A 24518-nucleotide genomic window follows, 5' to 3' on the forward strand; every position below is an offset into this window, starting at 1 on the left:
TTAGCTGAATGGATTAGCTATTATGCAAGCAAGCTAGCATACTTGCTATGCAAACAACAGACTAACCAATCATTTTATGTTGTTTGGTCTTGTTCCTTTCACCATTTAAGAAAGGCTTGCTATTTGAAGCTGCATTTTTTTAGCAGGGTTTACTTTTGTACAATGCAATGCTCGCAGCTAATAACGGACTACACTGAAATTCTCTTCTAAAGGTCTTTAGTAGAATTTCAGCGTAGTCTGTTATTAGCTGCATAGACTTGCACCCATCACTCGAGACTTGACTTGCACTCACATGAGGCAACTTGGTTGGTGGTGCGAGGTTTAGACTGATGCACCACAGTTTAGTCATTCTAGTAAGGTATACATAATTAAACAAACAGTTTAGTTTGGTTATCTGGCACCTGAATAACCCCAAAACCCAACCCCAATGTGTTATGACCTGCTTCAAAATACACAGTTAAAGGACTTTTCCAGGCTTTACCTATTTGCCTGGACAAGCTTTACACAACGTTGGTAAAAATCCCAATGCTTGCAGCTAATAACGGACTACACTAAAATTCTCTACTGACGACTTGACTCGCACCCATCACTCGAGACTTGATTTGCACTGTCACGCATCCCTATGGCTCAGAGGTTTCCCTGGACTCCATTTCCCAGAATCCTCTGGGAGATCACATGACTCCTGACCCGCCACCATGCTCCTATCACAGATCTCTCTCTCCTGAGTACTGATCTGTTACACCTGTTGAGCTCTCATTAGCTTTAGTATAAAGCCCGGGCTTTTAGAACAGTTCAGTGCGAGGTATTGCTTCTTTCTAGAGCTACTGAGTGTTTATTTCCTGTGCTGTGTTTTCCGGTTTTGACTTATCCTCTGTATTTTGACTCACCCGTTTTTGCCTGACCCCTTTTGGATTGTGTTTGCCTGTTGTTATGTTTGTGTGTCTTTACTTGCTGCCCTTTCTGGATTTGACCTGTGCCTGTTTCTTGACAATGATGATTTTGATTGATGATTCAAACAGTAAAGCCTTTTTTGTTCTTTTTATCCGCGAATTGTTCTGTCACGTTACATGCACTTACATCAAACAACTTGTAAACATCCCTACAACATAACACCGAGTGTCCAGTTCCAAGCTGGACGTTGTTGTAATAAAAATTATGCAGGTGGGGAACAACAATGACATATTTGTCACCATGCTAATGTTAGCATGGCTACACAACAATAAAACAGCTAAATCTGATCTGAACAGTATGATCTTTTACATGCAAAAAAAAAAATATCATTTGAAATGAATAACAGTATTTTGACAAAAAAACAGAGTCGTATGCTACTCCTCATTAGGTTGAATGAGCTTTTTGATAACATTCCGTTAAGCTTGACCAACCTGGGAACAGCTGCTGTGAAAGAACGCATCAGTGAGCGGAGCATGGATAAATCGACTGAAGCCAAAAGAGAAGGAAAGAGTGGAGATCGCATCATCTCAGCTGCTGGCCAAGCACCAAGCTCCTTTTGGTTACCGAAGATATGGGTCCTAGACTTCTCTCTCTTCTCTTCTCTTTTTTCTCTCCCTCTCTCTGGGCCTTTTGTTCTTTCGAGCAGCTGGGCTTGAAGAGCTTGGCTGAGCGCGTGTCTGGACCAGCGCTGGAGGAAGAGACACAGGGATTGTGTGTGTTCGACTTGCCGGGGATAAAAATAAGACTCCATTTTGCAGGCTAAACATAACCGCTCTGATGTTAACCAAAAGGGGAGAGACATCATGTTATCTTTAATTCTTTCTAAAGAAAACGCTTCTCAATTTTTATTCTTGATCAGAAAGTGCTGATGTTACAGAAAGCAGCAGTAATGCAAATATATACAGCATAGATAAGCCGTTCTAGGACAGTATATGAAACAAACAATTTAATCTTAATTTATATGGTACAAGAAATGCTTTGCCTGATTTACCACTAGCTTATGGCTTCTACTATGTAGGGCATAGTTTGGGCCATAGCATGGTTCTTGTGTACTGATGCTTTTACACTGGTTTGTTACAAAAAAAAATAAAAAAAAGATGCTTGTTCTTTTTAATTTGCTCATGACTAATATTATATAACAGTGATGCTATCCTGTTTCAGCAGTTGATGTCCAGCTGCAAATATATGCAGCATTAGTCTTGCAAGCCAAACTTCTGCCTATCATCAGAGAGTCTGGCGCATTTTTTCACTGAACGTGGCAATAAACCACCTACTTTGGCAGGAAAGGGCTGTCTGACTGACGTGTGACGGAATAATCAGCCACAAACTACTGTGTGGGACATGTAGGGGCACACGATTTACAAAACGTGGCTACAGCAAAAACAAACCCGTAGGAAATAAGGTTATGCGCCAACAAACTTGATAGGATATCTTGCTTAATGGAGTTATGAAGAATAATAAAGTTTGGGAAGAGGACCAAGTTTGAAATTCCATCTTATTTCCAGTATAATGTCCTGAAGATTTTCATATCTACCTTCCATTTCCTGTGACAAAGGTTTCACACCCTGCCACCACCACCCCATCTCCCTGCACTTCAGTCCCATCTCTCAATCCACTTCTGCTCATCAAGGGGGGGGGTGCAGACTTCTAGCTTACAGCAGAAGCCACTTAGAAATTCTGTGAGTTCTTTCCCCCTCCTACAATCACACAGTCTCTTCTGACACCACAACCATACTGAAAGCATGGTCTGAACTATCATACTATCTTCTAAAAGCTTCAGAGAAAACTGTTGAAAAATCTTTAAAGATGTGATGCCATGAACTTCACACATGTTTTCAATCCAGCAACTATATCTTGTTCCATAAGACTTGTCTTGGTACAAAGACACATGGATCAGCAATCAGAATGCACCTAAATTCAGATAATCATGAGCAGCTTAGTGTGAAATAGATATCAGATAGTGAGTGGAGCGTCTGAGGTTGAGACTGAAAGCACCACAGTTTAGCCATTCTAGAAAGGTATAATGAAACAAACAGTTCAGTTTTGGTATATGGCACCTGAATAACCCCAAAACCCAACCCCAATGTGTTACAACCTGCTTCAAAACATATAGTCAGTGGACTCTTCTAGGCTTTACCTATTGCTAATAGCACAGAACTTACAGCACACAACTCAGTTATTGCCAAAATACTTAGATTTAGAGTATGTTATAAATGTATGTTATAAAAAATTTATGAAAAGTCATGTCAATAGGACAGATCAGATGTAGGTCTTTTTTGGTATGTAATCAAGTTGGTTGCATAGTGGCAAATTTGTCTATCTTCGATTAGGTAGAACAACATATTCCAACACTGACAGCATGGCATTTTAAACTGTAAAACTCAACAATGCATAGCAACTCCAAACAAATATTTTAGTCAGTAGAATAACAGGTCATACCCTGAGACATGGGCAACTGCAAATTGAGCCAATGTTATTGTGGTATAATAGTAAAAACCAACACATACAAGCAATGTGAATGTGAATGGGTGACTGTATTATATTTCAGTGGAGTTAATTTTAGTAAGTTATGAAATTTTGTAGGACTGTCAGTGGGAGCACACAAACACGATCAATTATTAAGGACACAAGTTTTTTAACGCCACTAACACATTTTTTCCAGTTTTACTCTTCTAACCATTCATTTACATTACATTTACATTTATGGAATTTGGCAGACGCTCTTACCCAAAGCGACTTACAATTTGATCATTTTTACACAGGTAGGCGAAGGTAGTGTTAGGAGTCTTGCCCAAGGACTGTTATTGGTATAGTGTTGGGTGCTTATCCAGGTGGGGAATTGAACCCCTGTCTACAGCGTAAAAGGCAGAGGTGTTACACACTACGCCACACCAACCACCAACCATAGTGGTGCAGGCTAAAGCCCAGCTGCTCACATGCTGGAAATTGCTATGATAGAATCTGTGATTGTTGCCCTCCCAAAGCAAAATAAGCTTTTAAAGCGATATCTTTAGCACCTTCGGCAGACTACGGTGGACAGTGCTTGTGAGAGACCTAGCAAAGCTAAAAACTATATTCATACCTGTGAGCCTAGTGAGTAACAAACAACATGCACTACAACTCTCTTTATAGTCACAGCAAATGAGATAAATCTGATTAATCATGATTAATAATGTGATTAATCACAATTCATATTTTAATTGTTTGGCAAAAAAAATAAAATTAAATTAAAAATTAGATTTGGATAAACTGAATGTTCTGTAAAGCCTGTCCAACCTGACAACAGTGCCTACAAAAGAGTGCATTCGTGAGCAGAGCATGAATAGGTCAATTATTTTTCAGTGCGATGTATGATGAGATCTAAATTAACAATACAAACAATATACAGAGACAAGCGCCCCTTATGTTGTGTCTTCAATCTAACAGCACAATTTCACACGATCAGGCTTTACCGCAGCTTCATTTTCTCTGATTACACTTTCCTCGTCCCTCTATGAAACCTCTTTCAATTCTGCCCCTTATTTCACTCTTGTCCATTTTTCCCGGCTAGGGTGAGTGTGTCCCTGAATAAAAATGAGAGTTGCGGCTGTGGGTGCTCTGACGCTCCTGCCATCTGTCCGGGGAGTCAGATTTACGGCCCAATATCTTCATAAGTCTTTCTCACACACATGCACGCACACATACACACTGTGGGGAGCGCCACACGGGCCAAGACGACGACGCCCAATGACATCTGAAGGTCCTGCCTTCAGCTCCAGGGCTCAATGATGTGAGTGAGTGATGTGTGTTTTAAAAGGGCTCAGTGGTAATGGGGGGAGAGTCGGCGAATGAAAGGGAGAAAGAGATGGAGGGAGCGAGGGAGAGAGGGGAGAATGATGGGGACAATAAGGAATGGAGGGAAGAGAAAAGGTAAAGCACCATTAACAAAGAGAATGAGATGAAGGGGGGGGGACTAGTTGAGGGGAATACAGAAAGAGAGGAGGAAGAGTGCAGAGTGTCCCCTGACTGATTTCCCCCGACTGCGGCGAGCAACACGGGGAGGGGAGAAAGCGAATTTGGAGATGGGCCGGAGATATGAGCTTCTATCTGTCACCTGATGAGAGAGCCATCGGAAATGAACTCAGAAGGCTTGCTGAATTATATTTAATCTGTTCTCGGCGCTGAGCACTTGTCTATCTCGGCCTGCTGTTGCAAGCGATTACTTACAGACTCCTCAGACAGCAAACTAATGGCCTTCCGAGATAGGGGCTGAGATTGGATGGGACCACTGTAGAAAATGTGTTGGCAAAATTTAGAGGGTATTTTGGGGGGAGGATTTATGAAAACAACTTTGGTCTGTCACCCAGGCACATGCTCCCACTGATTTTCAGCTTTGAATATGGCTGATCATTTAAAAAGGTGTACACGATACAGGTGAGCTCCCACAGAAGTTAAACCTATAGTGGCTTTGTTTCTTCATATGTTTAGGAATTGTATGAATTTGACCTTGTAGAACTGGTAGAGATTCTAAGGCTCTAAGTTCACTGCCACTACCACTGGGAACTGAAATTGCACTGAAATTGAGCCTGTAGGATCCATTTCAGATGATTTTGCATGACTGCATTTGAAGTATACTGTTTCTTTTTGTAATTCAATAGTGTTATTTCACACTCCCTTGTCAGTTGAGGTACTGGATTTCACCTGGGTTGGCCTGGTTTGAAGGAAATTAAACCAGTTTTGCAAAATTTTAGCATACTTCCATAACCAAGAAGTAAATAAAGTCCTTTAGATTTAAATTTAAATGTTTATTGTGAAATGGGGCATTTGTGGAGAAACCTACTGACTTGGATGTCTTTGCAGTGGTGGTGATCAGAACCAGGAGTCACGCTGTCTACAGCCAAGTATAGCTGTTTTATCTATGATCCAAAATGACCACTGAACCTACATATGTCTTCCGACTTTTATATTAAATGTTGATAAAGCTAAGATAGTGATAAATCAGTTTTCTGTGGAGATTATTATACATTACAATGCCCGCCATGAGCCCCTTTGCCACGAATGACCTTTAAAACCTTTTTTTGTAAATGTTTTAGGCCAATATTTGGTCTCAAAACTATAGCAATGTCTCAGACACCAAGCAGCATATTTATAACTAATAACACAATTACAATTAAATACCACCTCAATGTGCAAATCACCTAAACCCTGTATTTAACCTGAGAAATGTGATTGTTGTTTGAAAAATATACACCCATTTGAATTTGATGCCAGCAACAAAAGACTGGTAAAGTTGTGTGATGCAAAAAACTTCTGGTTAAACATCATGACTAATTAGGTTAATTGGCAACAGATCAGTAATATGATTGGGTATAAAAAGAGCATCCTAGAGAGGCTGAATCTTTCAAATGTAAAAAGTAAAGATGATCAGGGGCGTAAAACTGCAAAGAACTTGGGGATTTCATCATCAATGGTACATTATACCATTTAAAGATTCAGAGCATCTGCAGAAATCTCTACCTGCAAGACACAAGACCAAAAATCAATAGTGTCTGGTCATGATCTTTGGGCCCTCAGGCAGCACTGCATTAAAAACAGACACAACTCTGTAGTGGAAATCACTGCATGGGCTCAGGAACACTTCTGCAAAACACTGTCTGTGAACACAGTTTGTTGCTGCATCCACAAATGAAAGTTTAAACTATTATGCAAAAAAAAAGGGCTCTGGGCTAAGCTCATTTCAGATGGACTGAGGCAAAATGGAAAAGTGTCTTGTGATTGGACAATTCAAAAATAAAAAAAATTAATGGGCGCCGCATCCTCCGGGCTAAAGAGGAGAGGGACCATCCTGTTAACACAATATTTAAAAGCCAGCATCCATGATGATATGGAGTGCATTAGCGCACATGGCATGGGTGACGTGCACATCTGTGAAGGCACCATTAGTGCTGAATGATGTATACAGGTTTTGGAGCAACATATGATGCCATCTAGACACTGTCGTTTTCAGGGAAGGTCTTGCTTCTTTCAGCAACACAATGCCAAACCATATTCTGCACATATTACAACAGCATGGCCCTGTAGTAAAAGCATCTAGGTGCTAAACTGACCTGCCTGCAGTCCAGACCTGTTACCAATTGAAAATGTGTCACACTAGGAAACAAAACATTCAGCAAAGGAGACCCCAAACTGTCAAGAAGTTGAAATTCTGTATCAAGCAAGAATGGGAAAACATTTCACTTTTAAAACTATAGCAATTGGTCTCCTCAGTTCCTAAATGCCTTCAGCGTGTTGGTAAAAGAAGAGGCGATGACAATGGTAAACATGCCTCTGTCCAACTTTTTTTGGAATGTGTTGTTTGCATTAAATTCAAAATGGGCATATATTTTTCAAAACAATCAGTTTCAACATCTGATATGTTGTCTTTGTACGGCTTTCGATTACATACAGGGTTTAAATGATTCGTTTTTTGGGAAATGGGGCTGTATAAAAGCTTGCTGTGAATTGGCTTTTAGGGGTATTCAAGGCTTAAGTCGTCTGGTTCCTATCACCACCACTGTGAACAATTGTGACTTTGTGAGATTCTCACATCAAATCACTCTGAATAACTTTGTTTACATCTTAACAGCTCAGCTTTTTCTTCTGAATGTGCATCTGGAAAACAGGCTGGAGTGGCTTCACTCTGAATATAAGATTAACCATCACAAAAGCGCTCAACCTCTAGTTATCCCAGCACTGCTGCTACGAAGCACTGATCCTGTGCCAGTTATTTTCATTCTCCAATCAAGACAGAAAAAGACAAGCTCGCAAACGGTTCTGTTGTGAACAAACAAAGCACTAAATACTTTCAAATGTTCATTTGAAATACTTTTCTTCAAGCAAAACCTTGATTGTGAAAGAGTTTACAATTAATGATGAAACCTCTTGCAGTCTCATGGACTTCCCTTGAAATTGTCCTTCCACTCACTAATGAAACAGTACAGTCTAAAAAACTGCAGACAGGAAACAAATCTTTCAGACCAGCTCTACAGAAATAAATTTCCCACCACAGCTGACTTTACCAAGCAGTTTTGAATAGACCTAATACACAGCCTCCTCTATTTTCACCTCAAGATTTACCCGACGTCCCACCACACGTTCAGCGACGGAAGAACTGCTGAACTGAACCGAAGGAAAAGCTAAGCAACTGAATTTACAAAGCAAAATAGTAGAGCACAGTCAGAAGAGAACTAGAAGTCATGTGACTACATGTTCACTCTTAAAAAGAAAGGTTTATAAATCTTTTTTGGCTTGGACCACTCACTCAATCTCAATTAGCGCCTTGGCTTTAAATAGATACTTGTATATATCTAAGCTTTTGTTTTTTATTTTTATAATTTGAGCTAATGTGGTAGAATGGTCTATGTAGACTATTTAACAATGACTAAGCATGGATCAGTCAGTGATATTTAGGAAGCAGAACTATCCATTTTATAAATGACCTGTTAGCAAAAATAAATTTATACAACTGCATGCAAAAGTTTGGGTGCCCTGGTCAAATGACTTTTTTTTTTTTCCCCCCCCAAGCAAAAATCAGTGCATATATACACTTGGGCACATTTTAATACACAATTACTGTTTATTTGTTTAAAAAAAAATTATGGCACATTTGACATTTTATCTATTTTTTTTACCCCCCATGATAAACTCCTTCACATATGGGTTTTGCCTGCGTTAAAGTGCATCAGTGACATTTGTAATTTACTTTGTCCCACATCACACCCGTAGCACAACAGCAGCACCCCCAATTTGCCGCTGACCCTTAGACTTGTGTAGAGATGCACCAATACCACCTTTTCCCTTCCGATTCCGATACCTGATCCTTTAGCATCAGCCGACACAGAGTACCAATACCGATACTAACACTATCTACCTAACTCACCTATAACTCCTGATATCTATACAATTACATTTTTTAAATATAATATTTTAGTAAAATTTATGTTTTACATCACAAATAACACACTGAGCTTGACTAGATGGCATTTACTTGTTGGATTATATTTCTTATATACTTAAGAAAACTTATTTTTGTTTATTTACTGTATATAATTAATATTTACTATTATATAGATAGTAATAGGAACCATATTTAACAACAGTTAAAAACAGAACTGAACAGTGAACAGGCAAACCTGCAGTGTTTACACATCAGCACATAGCAGCTTCTCTGGCTCAAAAATGGAGCTGTATGTGGTTTTACATCCAAATTTCTTAAGTCATTTGTCTCATACGTGCGTCTTGTTCATTCGTGCTGCATCTGTAAGCATCAGTTCAGTAAATATCACCATTGTTCACGCTATCAGTATCAGCGACTTTGTGTTTTTTCTGGCCTGGTTGAAGCGACGGGCCATGAGCCGCTGCTGAGTAATGTAGCTAACCGACGGAGGCACACCGCAGGGGAGGCTAGTGGACACACAGGACTGGCTAGTGGGCTGCTACGCTAAAGGCTAAATCCAGGCTAAGGCTATCATTATGCCAAGAGTCCAGCGGTTCCTTCCAATAACATTAACTCAGACTGTCAGTGACCACACAACAGCAGACAAGTGACTGCTGAAAGACTTAAGGTAAGCGGCTCTGTTAGCGTGTTCTTAACACCAAAAACTGCCGTTACAGTTTCTGCCATGAGCATTTTTACTGCTGCTTGTCGTCCCACACCTCTGCACACCAATGATGTGTTGTTAAGTTCTGTCTACTCGTGCGCATGCATGCTTCAGAAGGTGCTTAATGGTATTGGTCATAGGTATCGGTATCCCCATCACCGATACCAATACCATATTTAAGTGCCAGTACTGGCTCCGATACTGATACGGTATCGGTGCAACACTAGCCTTGTGGGGCCACTGACTCAGACATATGAATGAAGGAACCTTTACATCATAGCCTGTAAACAAGGTTCTTCACACTCTCACACACATCTCATTTACAAAAGTGAAAAACTGAGAAGTTCTAAAGGGAACCAAATGTGGTTCTTCTATGCAATTTCTTCTGGCACCTTTATTTATTATTTTTTTTTTAAGTGTTGGAGTGCCATCTCACCTGACCTAATATTTAGACCACCTTCTGCTGTATAAGAACTAATGGATAGAGAGGAGACAGGGAAGATGTTGGTTCTGTGAGAAATTGCAGCGCATAGTGGGTGAATACCATCAGGTAAATCTTGCTAGCATGACAGCAACTTAGCCTTATAGAACCATGAGAGCGAGATGGAGCTCAGGGTGTATGTATGTGGGTGTGTACATATATATGTGTGCTCCGAGGATGCCTTAATAAGGGAAAAAAGAAGAAGAAGCGAGGACAGCAATCCCAGGAGAGCTGCATTACTAGATTAGATTACTGGCAGACATTCTTAAATCATGTTATTTACCTAGAATGAATGTAGTGTATGAAAGCAATACAAGAGTTACTACTGACAGTGTTCTCATGGCAGTGGGCCACACAGAGAGATACAGAGCTGAATTACTGTAAGTGCCTCCTGCACACTCCCTTTTTCTTATTTATCGAATTCTGTGCTCCTTTCTGTGCCTCGAGTATATTCCATTAAAAAGAGTAGAGACTTCGGACCATAAATAGTCTGAGCTGTCCGTTCTTTAAAAAGCTCAAGGTTAAAGTCATTGAGGAAACTCCAAACATTGCAAGGGCTGTTATAAATGAAACTAGCTGTGTACCTTTTCTCTGAGGTTCAATAGTGTTAACAATGTTAAGCAGTGTTAACCCCAATAAAGGCTTGCTCTGACAATCACTGGTTCCAAAGCAGTGTGATTGGTAGTACCAGCAAGAACAATCCAATAAGTCATTAGATACCATTTTGGCTATCTCTATACATGAGTTAAGCCATTTAGTGTAGGATTCTAGCCTGGTTTATTAAGACTGTTGATTGCTTGTCCAAAAACTTCCCCCTGCCAAGAGTTTTCTAACACCTAGAACTGCTCATTTCAATGCATCACTCTGCCTCGTTTCCATCTCCCCTTCCTCGGCCGCCAACCAGCGTTTCGCTTCGGGGGAGGGACCCTTTCCGAATGGTTTTTGGTCCCGACAACCCACCTCCAACCTGAGCAGGAGCACAAGTGGGACTCAAGATCGATGAACGCTCGCGAGCTGCGCCATCTGGCCCTAGTTTGTTTTCTTAGCAAATGAAGCTAATTAGCGGATATGGTAACGGCGCCGAGGTCTTCTGGGTGGCTTGTGTTTCCAGTGCCAGTCAAGCATGAATGAGAAACTGGCACGCTGGTATTAGACGTGCCACCCTCGCCCCCCACTTCCGCCACTCACTCCATCACCACCCTCGGCATTTACAAAGAGCCTCACCAAAGGACAGGTGCATCAGTTCCGCAATGCAAGCTAGCAGGTCACAAATCTGCAGTCAAATCGCTAATGCCAAATAAATTGAGACACATAAAATGGGCCTTGTTTTGCACAGGACTCAATTTCATTCTGCATGCTCATTTAACCCTTAGAGGTCAAGGGTTGCTACTTTTGTTTCGCTAAACAAATTACAAAGGTTTTAAATCAATGTTTTAACAATGTTTTTAACAATTTCATTAAAGATGATTCTAATATATCTAATGTCTCATTTCAAATAATTAGTAGAGCCCTATGTCACTAGGAAGCTGATGAATAGTGAAGATGACTCTGAAGTAAAACAGAATAAAGTAGAACAGAATAAAACAAAAGCTGTATAGCACTGAGAATTATAATAAAAGTTAATATCCAGAATTCATCATATTTCAAAAGTTCAGATCTAATTTCAAGGCAGATAACATGACCAAAATATACAACCCCATTTCCAAAAAAGTTGGGACGCTGTGCAAAATGTAAATAAAAACAAAATGCAATAACGTGCAAATCATTTAAACCCTATATTTCATTGAAAATAGTACAAAGACAACATATCAAATGTTGAAACTGAGAAATTTTATTGTTTTTTGAAAAATATGCCCATTTTAAATTTGCTGCCAACAACACACTTCAAAAGTTGGGATGGGGGCAACAAAAGGCTGCTAAGTTATATAATGCTTACACCTGGTGGTTGATTAGCAACAGGTCAGTAACATGATTGGGTATAAAAAGAGCATCCTAGAGAGGCTGAGTCTTTCAGAAGTAAAGATGAGGAGGGGTTCACCACTGTGAAAGACTGCACGAGCAAATAATTCAAGAATAACGTTTCATAACATAAAATAGCAAAGAAATTTTGCTTTTCATCATCTACGGTACATAATATCATTAAAATATTCAGAAAATCTGGAGAAATCTCTGTATGCAAGGGAAAAGGCCAAAAACCAGTATTTGCTGGCCGTGATCTTTGGGCCCTCAGACGGCACTGCATTAAAAACAGACATGATTCTGTAGTGGAAATCACTGCATGGACTCAGAAACACTTCTGAAAACCACTGTCTGTGAAAACAATTTGTTGCTGTACCACAAATGCAAGTTAAAACTCTAAAACACAAAGAAGAAACCACATATAAACAGGATCCAGAAATGCTGCCACCTTGTCTGGGCCCAAGCTCATTTAAAATGGACTGAGAGGAAGTGGAAAAGTGTCCTGTGGTCCGACGAATTAATATTTGAAATTCTTTTTGGAAATCATGGATTCTGTGTCCTTCAGGCTAAAGACCACTCAGTATTCATGATGGTATAGGGGTGCATTATTGCACGTCATAGGTGATGTGCACATCTGTGAAGGCACCATTAATGCTGAACGATATATACATATGATGCCATCCAGATGATGTCTTTTTCAGGGAAGGCCTTGATTATTTCAGCAAGACAGTGTCAAACCACATACTGCATGTATTACAATGGCATTGCTCCGTATTAAAAGAGTCTGGGTGCTAAACAGACCTGCCTGCAGTCCAGACCTGTCACTACTGATAACATCTGGCACATTATAAAATAAAAAATATGATAAAGGAGACGCCGAACTGATGAGCAGCTGAAATCCCATGTTAAGCAAAAATGGGAAAAAAATTCACTTTCAAAACTACAGCAGTTGTTTACAGAGTGTTGTTAAAAGAAGAGGTGATTAAACACAGTGGTAAACATGCCCCCGACCCAACTTTTCTGGAATGTGTTGTTGGCATCAAATTCAAAATTGTCATATATTTTTCAAAAAACAAAATTTCTCAGTTTCAACATTTGATTTGTTGTCTTTGTACTATTTTAAATGAAATACATGGTTTAAATGATTTGCATATCATTGAATTTTGTTTTTATTTACATTTTGCACAGCATCCCAACTTTTTTGGAGATGGGGTTGTAAATGTAAATAAATAACTAAAGTCTATTATTTATCATTTAATAATGTTTGTTTAGACAATTCCATAATGTATAATTTTATAATTTTATATATAATGTATATAAAAACAATATCGCAAGTGATTTCAAACTTTTGTAGCGTAGTGTATGTAATTACATATTTAATGACAATGAGTTCTGTAATGAATTAGATTTACAATTGATTTACATTCTCTACTGATAGGGTCAAAGGCTTTAGTGCTTTTTTCTGAATAAAAAAAAAAAAACACATAAAACATGGCCTGTGCAAAAATTATAGCACATTTTATATTTTATTTTCCCCATGTGTTTTTTGTGCTTCAAAAAACAAACAAAAAAGTGTAAAGAGGAAATTTTTCTTTCATCAAAGCAAGCCTGCATGCATTAATATCTGTTCTTATAAACATAAATGTAGTGTTGACAGAGTCTAAAGTCTGCACTTCTGACAGAATTTCTCTGCTTCTTTAAATTAATATCAAATTACACCACACCAGAGATGGCACCTTGAGTTCTGTGTTGACTGACATGACTCGACTCACCAATATAAAATGCAGTAAATCTTACATGTGCGACTTTGCAGGTCATGCACAGTCCTCACCGAAATGTCTTTATCTCAGATTTCACAGTGGCGTAAGATTCAATACGGCTTCAAACAACGGGCCTTTCATTACAGAAAAAACCTTCAGTTCGAAGAACAGAACTGTGTTTAAGGAAAAGAGACAAAATGCCATGAAACGGTTTGCTAAGTATGCTAGCTAGCGCAATAGCTAACTTACCTGAGGTTTTCAGCTAACCTAGCTGAAGTTTTAGTACGTTACAGATGAGATTCATTTAACACTTAACCTATTAAAATTTCATCTGGATTAGCCATGTTGCTAGCTAGCTAGCATACCTGATATACAAACTACAGACTAACCAACCGTTTTCCTCTTTCGCATCAAACGCAGTCTTTACTGTGGGTAGCGCCATCAGAATTGTCCTTCAGGACTGTTTTTTCTATAATGAAAGGCTTAGTATCTGAAGCTGTGTCTATCTTTTAGTAGACGTTCACTGCAGATAATACAGTAACAAAACTAAAATTCTTTAATAAAGACTCGACTCGCAGCCCAGAGACTAGAGACTCAACTCGGACTCACATGAAGTGATGTGAGTATCTCTCTACCACGCTTTTATTATTACTGTCCATAACTTTTGTTGTTACTGTCCATAACTGCAACTTTTAAGGATTAAGGCTGTCAAGTTTACAAAGTAAAAGTCTTGCACTATTTCGATTCACAACTGGTTCTTTTCCATTTTAACAGTCCGTTGCTAAATTCTTAATTTTTCCAATTTTTCTCTCTATACGTAAAAAGCAGTCCACTTGAAATAAACATTGAGTAATACACGCGTAGATACATTTCCCTGAGAACATTTTATTGGATACAATTAAGTCACCACGGAGACTGCCTCGGCCTTTAATTATTCAATTCGAAGTGCACGCGTCTATAGTTCTGTGTTTGTGTTTGCCTGTATGTCTGCATATGTTTGAAGTCCTTTTAGCCAAGCTGTCACATTAAAAGAAAGCGGATACGGGCCTTGGCTAAAAGCTGCGAGGCGTAGTGGTGATTCATGGAGAGAGTGCGAGAGAGAGAGTGTATGTGAAAAGTTGACAGAGTGACAGAAAGGCAGATGGATCGGCAGCCATGTGTATTTAAACACGCTAATTGTTAGCGGCAGGGCCAAACTTCTCTTTTTAAAACGCAGGCAGGCAGGCCACCTCGGCGCTTGGCGTTCTGCTGCTGCCGCTTTCATCTCGCATTGATTGTTTGTGCGCAAGCGGCTTCCACAGACCGGCCCATGGAGTGGCTAAGTAAGACGAGATCATGTTTTCCACACTGCTGAAGCAATCAGGCCAATAAGAGAGACAGCTGTCCATATGCTCCACTCCAGATATCCATTTAGCTTTCAGTTAGGAGAGAGAGGGAGAGAGAAACAAAGAGAAAAACAGAGACTGGGAGAGAGAGAGAGAGCATTCTTCTCATTAGAACTATAATGTGATATCAGCTACAGGACCAATATTTTGTTATTGTGCTGCAAAGTTTCTGCTATTTTTAGTTTCTGCAGGCAACAGTTGCACAACCCAGCTGAAAGAAAAATATGAACAGCATCAGTTCCTTGCTAAACTGGTCTGGAGTTACTGAGGTGACCAGCACACCAGCATCCGAAAAACAACACATCGTCACTGTCATAACAAAAGCTTGTATCTCCAAAATGGTAACTATTTTTTAAGAAATAAAAAGTATTCTTAACTTAGTGCTATTTCCCACCTTCAGGTTAGGAGTCCACTACTACCAGCCTTGGACTACGTGTAGACACTGGGCGTTTCAGAGCAGTAGAGCTGCTGGTTTGAAAAATGTTTGTGCAGCACTGTGTATTAAAAAGTTATTGAAGAGTGAGATGTTCTCTGTCTACCGCAGGTTTGTTTTCTTATAACCCTGTCATGAAAATCACCTGCCCTTATACACCACACAAAAACAATGGGCCTCATTCACCAATCGTTCTCAAGAAGAAATTTCTTCTTAAAACCCACTTATGCAGTTTGTACAAAGATTCTGACATTCACTAATGTTTTCTTATTTGGAATTCGTTTTTTGGTAAGAACTGAATCTTCACACTCAAGAGCATAAAGTGGGGAACAATTCTGTGGTTTAAGAGCACGTCATGAATTTGATGTAGACTTTTTCTCAGGACCTTTCTCAAGAACAAATTTAAGAAGAAACTTAGGAAAATATTGGTGAATGAGGCCCAATGTTCTGTGAATGGCTCTTCTATATATGTAGCCAAATGGCTCTTTTCTGTCAAAGTAGGCAGGGACAAGAACGGACTCTCTAACAACAGGCAGAAATCTAGCTTATGAGGCTGGGCCTCCACCTAACTCTACCCCTGTAGGACTCCCAGCTATAGAGCGCTGTGGCACCACTGGGATTCAAACCTAGGATCTTGCATTTAACCACAAAGTTGCTTTTCGCTGCTGTCATTTTTGTTGTTTTTCAGTTTTTGACATAATTTGAAAATGCCTGCTGCCCTCTACATTGTGTGTAAATTTTATGAAGAATGGACCGAAAGAAATGGCCCAAAATCACTTGGAAAAAAAATCTGGTTCCATTGACTTACATTAAAAGTAAAGAAGGTTTTTTCCTTCTCCTGTAAAGTTCATTTTGGAGATACAAGGTTTTCTTCTGAAAACAGCATTATGTTGTTTCTCAGGCAAAGACGGACAGCACTATCTTATGGCATAAGCTAAGTTGGTCATAAATTCCTGGGCATAACTTTAAGACCATTGTACCAACTGGTCAGAAGATGAATTTTCACCAGACCAGGCATAACTGTTTCAAGCTGTGGGCAGGAGTAAAGTTAAATTTGAGATCTATGCTATTACAACTGCTAGTTCTTTTCATGTCAGAGTGAAGAACTAGTGGTTTAAGAGAAACAACTGCATAGCTTTTTTGAGTTAAAGTTGAAATAACTCAAAAAGCTTTGCAGCTGGTTGCCTTACAATTATGAGTTGACCTGATTATTTTAATTTTACCAAAAAATAAATCTACCTAATAACATGAGGAAGCAAGTAATATATGTTTACAAAGTATGATTACACAGCAACAGCACACAGAGCAATAACTGATGTTAACAATCTGGTTAGAAGATCTGATGGACTGCTGATTGTGTTAGACACATGCCTGATGTTTGAAAAGACTATGACGATTTCAATTTAAGTTTAAGGCAGTTTTACAACATCAAGAAACAAGTTAGAGGTTCGTGCAGGGTGTGATGCAGTCTGAAGCAGAATCAGAACAGAAATGTGGGAAACTCTGGGAGGAACCTAGATGCCAAAAACCTTTTAATGCAAATACAAAAAAGCAGCTACTTCTGTCTTGCAGTCTACTGTTCTCCACTAATAATGTGATTTCTCCCTGCTGTTATCACACTTACTTTCATAGGTAAAGAATGCCTGTATCGAATAAATACACAAACAGGAATATACTTCACACTTCAGTCGTCTTCTATCATTATTCTGATCAAACAAATTAATACTATCAGGCCTCTGGTGATCAGTTCTGAATGTGTGCACACTCTCACTCAGTGCATTCAACAATAAAAGCAGTACGGTGCCTCTTTTACATAGTGATAGAGTACAATACAGAAAGCTTTAACTCCGCATGCTGATACATTTCCCAACTCCTCCTGGGTTCAGATTTTAATGAGAGACTTCATCAAAGTCTCTGAACGCATCACTGACAAGATGTAAGGAAAGACAGGGTTAAACAGAGGCGCTCAGATCACATGGAGGAAAGATCAGTGAAATAAGCCAATGCCCAGTGGTAAAAGTCTGTTATATATCTGGTGCATTACTGATTAAGGATGTTATGTAAGAGAACATGGAAGGTAACAAGTTCAATTTGAACATATGACAGGATTATAACATTGCCTCATGCAAGAGTTGGCAGTCGTGAAGCTAATTACAATTCATGACAGAAGTTCAAGAGGGATGCAATGTCTCTGAAGCATGTAAGTGAGCCTTTAGGATATGAACAATTTAAGAAGCACACTGTTTACAATGTTTACAATCCCCGAGCTTAATCCGAGCTTCGATCATTATCCATATGTAATCAAGCAGTTTGTTCCATTCTCTAACTGACAGCGTAGGCTTAGTGCTCAAAACTACACAGCTACTTTGTGGACAAACACTGACCTTAAATACGTCACTGGACATGCAGTTTATCCATGAACAAATGTGGCTAATTCACAGCATATAAAACTGCGCTCTGTAGATTCCACAGACATTTTATTGTCCAAAATACTCCTCTAGGACCTTTTTAAAAGGCCATTTAAATGTATTTATTCATCTGGACCTGGTAGTTGTTATCTTTTTCGGTTAAATTGCAGAAAGAGTAGAAAGAATGACTCAAATCTGCCCCATACTGCTGTTATGACTGCTTCACACGCCATCGTGACACACAATTAATTAATGCTGTTATCTCTACGGTGCCAAAACGTTTCCTGAATCAAACAATCTCTACCTGCCGTGACAATTTGCTCCGAATCATCAGGTATTTAATACATCCGTTTAGGAATCACCCGGAGATATGAACCTGCTGGCTGATATGCACTTTTCAAAGCACTGTCACAAATATTCATAATCCCCACAGTATCTGCTGCTGTGGATTCTGCTTCCCTGGTATCTGAACAGGTAAACAGACAGCTTCAGACAACAAACTGTAAGGATACCTAGAATAGACCTATCTTTAGTTCCGCCTTGTACAGTTAGAGACTGTATCTCTAAAATGCACAGTTTGTGTTAGCCATCAACTAGCCTTTCATCAATGGTCAATTTCTGACCACAGGAACACTGTTGGCTGGATATTCTTGGGTAGACCACTCACACCGACGTGTGTACAAACTCCAGCAGCTCCGCTGTACCTGAAACACTCTTATCAGTGCGACAGCCCTACTGCGTTAGAATCACACTCAAATAATATGTGGTCAACTGGGGCCGTGTGGCCAAGAACTGACCAAGGATAAATGCACTAGAGGGTACCTGACCAACTGTGCATGGCAACAGACAGGCTGCACTCTGTAATTGTGCACTTGTATACTGGACATATAAGACAGGCACCTCTAATAAAGTGGGCAGTGAGTGGAAGTATAGGGTCTGCTTTTGTAATAAAGTGGGCAGTGAGTGCATGTATAGGGTCAGTGTTTCTAATAAAGTGGCTAGTGAGACGAAGTAAAGAGTTGCTGTTTCTAAAAAAGTGGGCAGTGATGGAAGTACAGGGTTGGCATTACTAATAAAGTGGACAGTGAGTAGAAGTTCAGGGCTGGTGTTTCTAATAAAGTAACCAGTGAGCGGAGGTTCAGGGTTGGTGTTTCTAATAAAGTGGCCAGTGTGTGAAAGTACAGGGTTCATATTTCTAATAAAGTGGTCAGTGAGTGAATGTACAGGGTCTTCAATCTAATAAAGTCTCCAGTGAATGGACGTACAGGGGCGTCATTTCCAATAATACAGCCAGCGAGTGGAAGTTCAGGTTCAGTGATTCTAATAAAGTGGACAGTAAGTGGAAGAACAGGGTCAGTGTTTCTATTAAAGTGGCCAGTGAGAGAAAGTACAGGGTTTGTATTTTTAATAAAGTGGTTAGTGAGTGGATGTACAGGGTTGTCAGTCTAATAAAGTGGCCAGTGAGTGGATGTAGAGAGGTGTCATTTCTAGCAATGTGGCCATTGAGTGGAACTTCAGGGTCAGTGTTTCTAATAAAGTGACCAGCGAGTGGAAGTTCAGGGTAGGTGTTTCTAATAAAGTGGCCAATGAGTGGATGTTCAGGGTTAGTGTTTCTAATAAAGTGACCAATGAGTGGAAGTTCAGGGTTGGCGTTTCAAATGAAGTGACCAGTGAGCGGAAGATCAGGTTTGGCGTTTCTAATAAAGTAGCCAGTCTGTGGAAGTACAGGGTCGGCATTTCTATCGAAGTGTCCAGTAAGTGGAAGTACAGGGACAGTGTTTCTAATAAAATGTCCAGTGAGTGGAAGTCCAGGGTTGGCATTTCTATCATAGTGACTGGTGAGTGGAGTTTAGGGTTGGTGTTTCTAATAAAGTGACCATTGATTGAAAGTACAGGGTTGGCATTTCTAATAAAGCGGTTAGTGAGTGTCCCTCACATTACTTCTCATTCTGTAGCTAACAGCGTTTGAATCCAGCCATGAGGTCATGTGGTTGTTGGCTAAAGCAAACTTAAGAGATATAGGCAGCAACATTTGCAGTTTTATTGGTCAAAGCTTTTGGGAAATCGTATTGCGCAGAAAGAGGAGAAAGGAGAAAATGAATGGCATGGTTTTTAAATCAGCCCGCTGCAATCGACCCATTCCGCATGGCTCCCGCAACACTAGAATTCTTTGTGCATTCATCTCCCTCTACATCCAGCGATTACATTAGACCCCGAAAGCACAGCCCTCATTGCTTTGTGCTCAAGCAAAAAAAGAAGAAAAAAAAAAGAAAAAGAAAAACAACCCCATTCACTTTCCAGCAGGTTTTAATGCTCGAAAGCACATGCACTAATGCTGATCAAGCTAATATCGCAGCCGTCATACATCATAGATGTCGGAGTTTGCCTTGACATTGATGTTAGCATAATGCTTTTACAGTAAACGGGTTATTTTGTCAGCTTTGCATATGCCACCATTCATAGCTTTGCATTTGTATTCTGCACGGACGCACTGAGCCTGAGACGTCTACATATTATTGCAGAAGGATCGGCATGTCAAGTGACTGCCCTCTTTTTGTCACCAAACGTTCCAAAACTGGAGAACAGTTGCAGTTTCTCAAAAGGGGATAATGTCGATGTGTTTTCTGCTCAGTGCTTTTACAACTTGTACCTTGAAGTAGCTGGAAAGATGGTGTGTCAAGGTTTTTGCATATTCTTGGCCAATTAAGTATAAGATTTGCATAGAGGTATCATAGAGTGCTCCCTGGAGCATTTGTGTAATTCTTTTAAGCTGTGTTATGAGTGAAATATACTCACTCTCTGCTTTTTCTCTCTCTTTTTTTTTATCCCGCCTGTGCATCAAAAGCCCTGAGCCCTCACTGCTGTCAAGTGTCCGTCACTGTACAACACATCTTAAGTGACATGTGTCTTCCTTTTCTCCTCTGTTACAGCATCATCATCTGAGAGGAGAGAGAAGTAAGCATGGATTGTGACTTTGTTGATATAGTATGGGGTATTTCTCAGCTAAGGCTAAAAATAGAAGCCTGAGTAGACTGAAGCCACTATCTACAGTACTCATATTCTGCGCTGTGTACAGTACACAGTGTCAATGAGTCACTAGTTTGATAGCAAACAGTAAACAACCTTAAATTTGGAGTTAAACTGGTTTCAGCATGCACGGACAATGTTTGGTCCCATCATTGATGACAGAACTCAGATGATGTGTCATCAATTTGAAGACTGCCATTCGCATCTGGATGAGCGCTAGCCGTTTTTTGTCTAAGGGATAAACAAAAGTCATTTTTCAACATTTTCTAAAGCTTAATTGGAATCACCATTCAAAATGGTTTCATTCATAAAAAACAACTTCAGTGTAAAATGATTATATTATGATGCTAGTACTAAACTGAATTTGTATAAAGTTGTAAAAAATTAAGATAATTTTAGCAGCATCCAGAATTAAGAACAGAGATGTAGAAGATTCCAATGACTGAGAAAGCTGTATAGCTTTGAGAATGAAGATCCTATAAAATGAAAAAGAAAAAAAAAAATAGCATAACGATTATGGAAAGGACTTCAACTTAATACAAGTTGATCCAAAATAATTGGCTAAAATTGGCAAAACTTTATCTGATCACATTTCCATCTCAACTCATTATAGTTTGTTGAACTTGATTTACTACACTGCAAAAAAATAAAGTTGAACTTAAAATTCAACTTAAAAGTCTACATTTTATGCTGTGTCTTTTCTCCTCCATATTGCATAGTTTATCACTGTTATTTGCAAGGTTGTTAAAGTAGAACACTGCTACATATATGTTACATTAAAACTTACACTGCTGCACATTTAATTGACAAACATAACAGATTTACATAACAGAACGCAAGACTGTTTGTTGTTTTGTTAACTTGCTATGTGATGTTCAATTAACTCCAAATTTTAGGTCAGGCACAAATAAATTTCATCTGCAAAACTTGGATATTTAAGCTTTTAGGTTTTTTGTTTGAAGGTATTTTGTTTGGTTCACGGTACTAAAGCAGATTTTGTTGGAGTAACTTACCATTTTAGTCCATTATTTTTCTAATTCTCTGGTCAGGTAACAAAAAAATGCTACATAGGTTGAAAATTAAATTATTATTATTATTTATTTATTTATTTTAAACAGTGTAGCGCTGATTTTACTGATGTTGGTCCAATTTATCCAGCTGGAGTTACTGTAAAAGTGGTCACTACAGTGCCAAGTCACTATAGAACCACACAGTTTGTTAATGCACTCTTATAGCCAACAATAACAAAGCTAGGCAATCAACCAAAACATAGAATGAAAGCGAATGCCCGAGGGAAGATAGCCTGGGAGTAAACAGAGAGATTGTAAGTAAAACAAAGGGAAAGACACACACAGTATACAAACAAATGGAACCAGGAGCCAGTAAAATCTGGTCTACTGTGCCAGTCTCTCCAGCTGTTACTGGCAACAGAATAAACTTAAGTTTCAATACATTGATCCAACCCAAAGATCCCTTTTGAATATATCATCAAAGAAGTTCCCCTAACTCAACATGGTTGAGTATGGGGGATTTATCTTATAATAAGTACATTAGGTACGTGTTTCATGATGCCAGGTGGAAACTCGTTCATTCTGTTTCATTTGACTTGACTGACTTTGGTTTAACGCTCGGGATAATTACGCTCTTTCAACACTAATACTTTAAGAACATTTTAAAGGTGTGTCAGTTCAAGAAATAGGAACTTCATCTGTTTTCTTAACATGCAGAAAAGTATCTGAAGTGGTGATGAAATGTGGAAGCAGAAAATGTATCTAAGAAGGTAAATACAGCATATTAATCATTTAGTAACGTCTTGCTGTTGTCAAAACTTGAAATATTAAATAAAACATCTCAAAATAACTTCTGGTCTACCCAATTAGTTCATTTACAAGGATTATGTTATGATCTATTCAAACCCAAGGCATTAATTGAGATGGTAATCATCTAAATATATACAAAATCATCATTTATAGCAGAGTTCTTCAAATCTGGACCTTGAATCCAGGTTCCATTATTTTCCAGAAATAATTAAATGTGTCCCTAAGCCTGAAAATCAGTGTGTAGTATTAAAAATAATAGTCACTACAGTAACACGCATTTTCTGCAATTAAGTAAACCGTTCTGTGCAGTGATTTTAAACCACTTATGATATGTTTTTTTGTTGATTAAAATACCAGCAATTCTTTATATGACTCTAATTGATTCCAATTTTAGGAACGGTAGTGTTTGTGTTTCCTACATATTGCACAGTTTATCACACATGAAAACAAACTCCTGCACATTTAGCTGACATAAAAACTGGCAACCTCACCAAAATACCCTGGACAAAAGAGCAGGCTTTGTCAGTGTTTGTTAGGTAATGACTTTGACAGTAGTAGGCTATAATTCGGTGGTGTTATATTACAGTATTAATCTTAGCCATGCTTTCATACAGCATAGTGATGTTAAATGCGCAGCAGTGTTAGCTTGTGTCTAACACGTGTAGCAATATTTGCATTTTGACTAATTAATGACCTTGTGACTGAGAGGACTCAAAAAAAAAAAATCAATTAGCTTTGGAACATTTTTGTTTACCACAGGGTGTGATAGGAGCAGTTTCTGAAAAACAGTTTTCCATACATAAAACAACATAGACATAAAGTCTTTATTTAGACAAGCATGACCTGAACAGAAAGGAACTAAAACACACTGCAAACTCTCACTGAATAACTTTCCACAGTCATCTTCGGTAGCAAGTCACATATACAGTCATATACAGAATACAGAAGTCTGAACAACCCAGTCAAATTATATGGTGCGTTGTGGCCACAGCTTATGTTTTATATTTCTCCAATATGTTACATTAAGCAAATGAATAGTCAATATGAATTTATATATGGACTTCAGATCATCCAACTAATTTAAATATAAGAAAGACAACACGAATACACACAAAATACAGCTTTTAAATGATCATTCCATTTATTAAAGCTAAAGATTTGTTCAAAGCCTACATCATTCATGTGAAAAAGCAATTGCCCCCTAAATCTAAAAACTCATTGTGCCACCCTTGGCAGTAACAACTGCAATCAAATGTTTGCGATACTTTGTGATGAGTCTTTTATATCGCTGTGGAGAAATTTTGGCCCACTCTTCTATGCAGAATTGTTTTACTTTGGCTACATTGGAGGATTTTTGAGCATGAACTGCCTGTTTGAGGACTTGCCACAGCATCTCCATGGAATTTAAGCCTGGGCTTTGGCTCGGCCACTCCAAAATCTTACTTTTGTTTCTTTTAAGCCATTCAGAGGTGGGCTTGCTTGTGTGCTATTGATCATTGTCCTGCTGCATAACCCAACTGTGCCTGAGATTCAGGTCATACACTCACGGATGGACATTCTCTTTCCGGAATTTCTGATAAAGAAAAGAATTCATGGTTCCATCAATTATGACAAGCGATGTTAGCTTTACAGCAGATGTAACGGGACCCATGTCTTCCAAGAAGTTTTGGGGGTCA

This window comes from Colossoma macropomum, unplaced genomic scaffold (genome assembly GCF_904425465.1).
Source record: "Colossoma macropomum unplaced genomic scaffold, Colossoma_macropomum, whole genome shotgun sequence".
In the NCBI taxonomy this organism is placed as follows: Eukaryota; Metazoa; Chordata; class Actinopteri; order Characiformes; family Serrasalmidae; genus Colossoma; species Colossoma macropomum.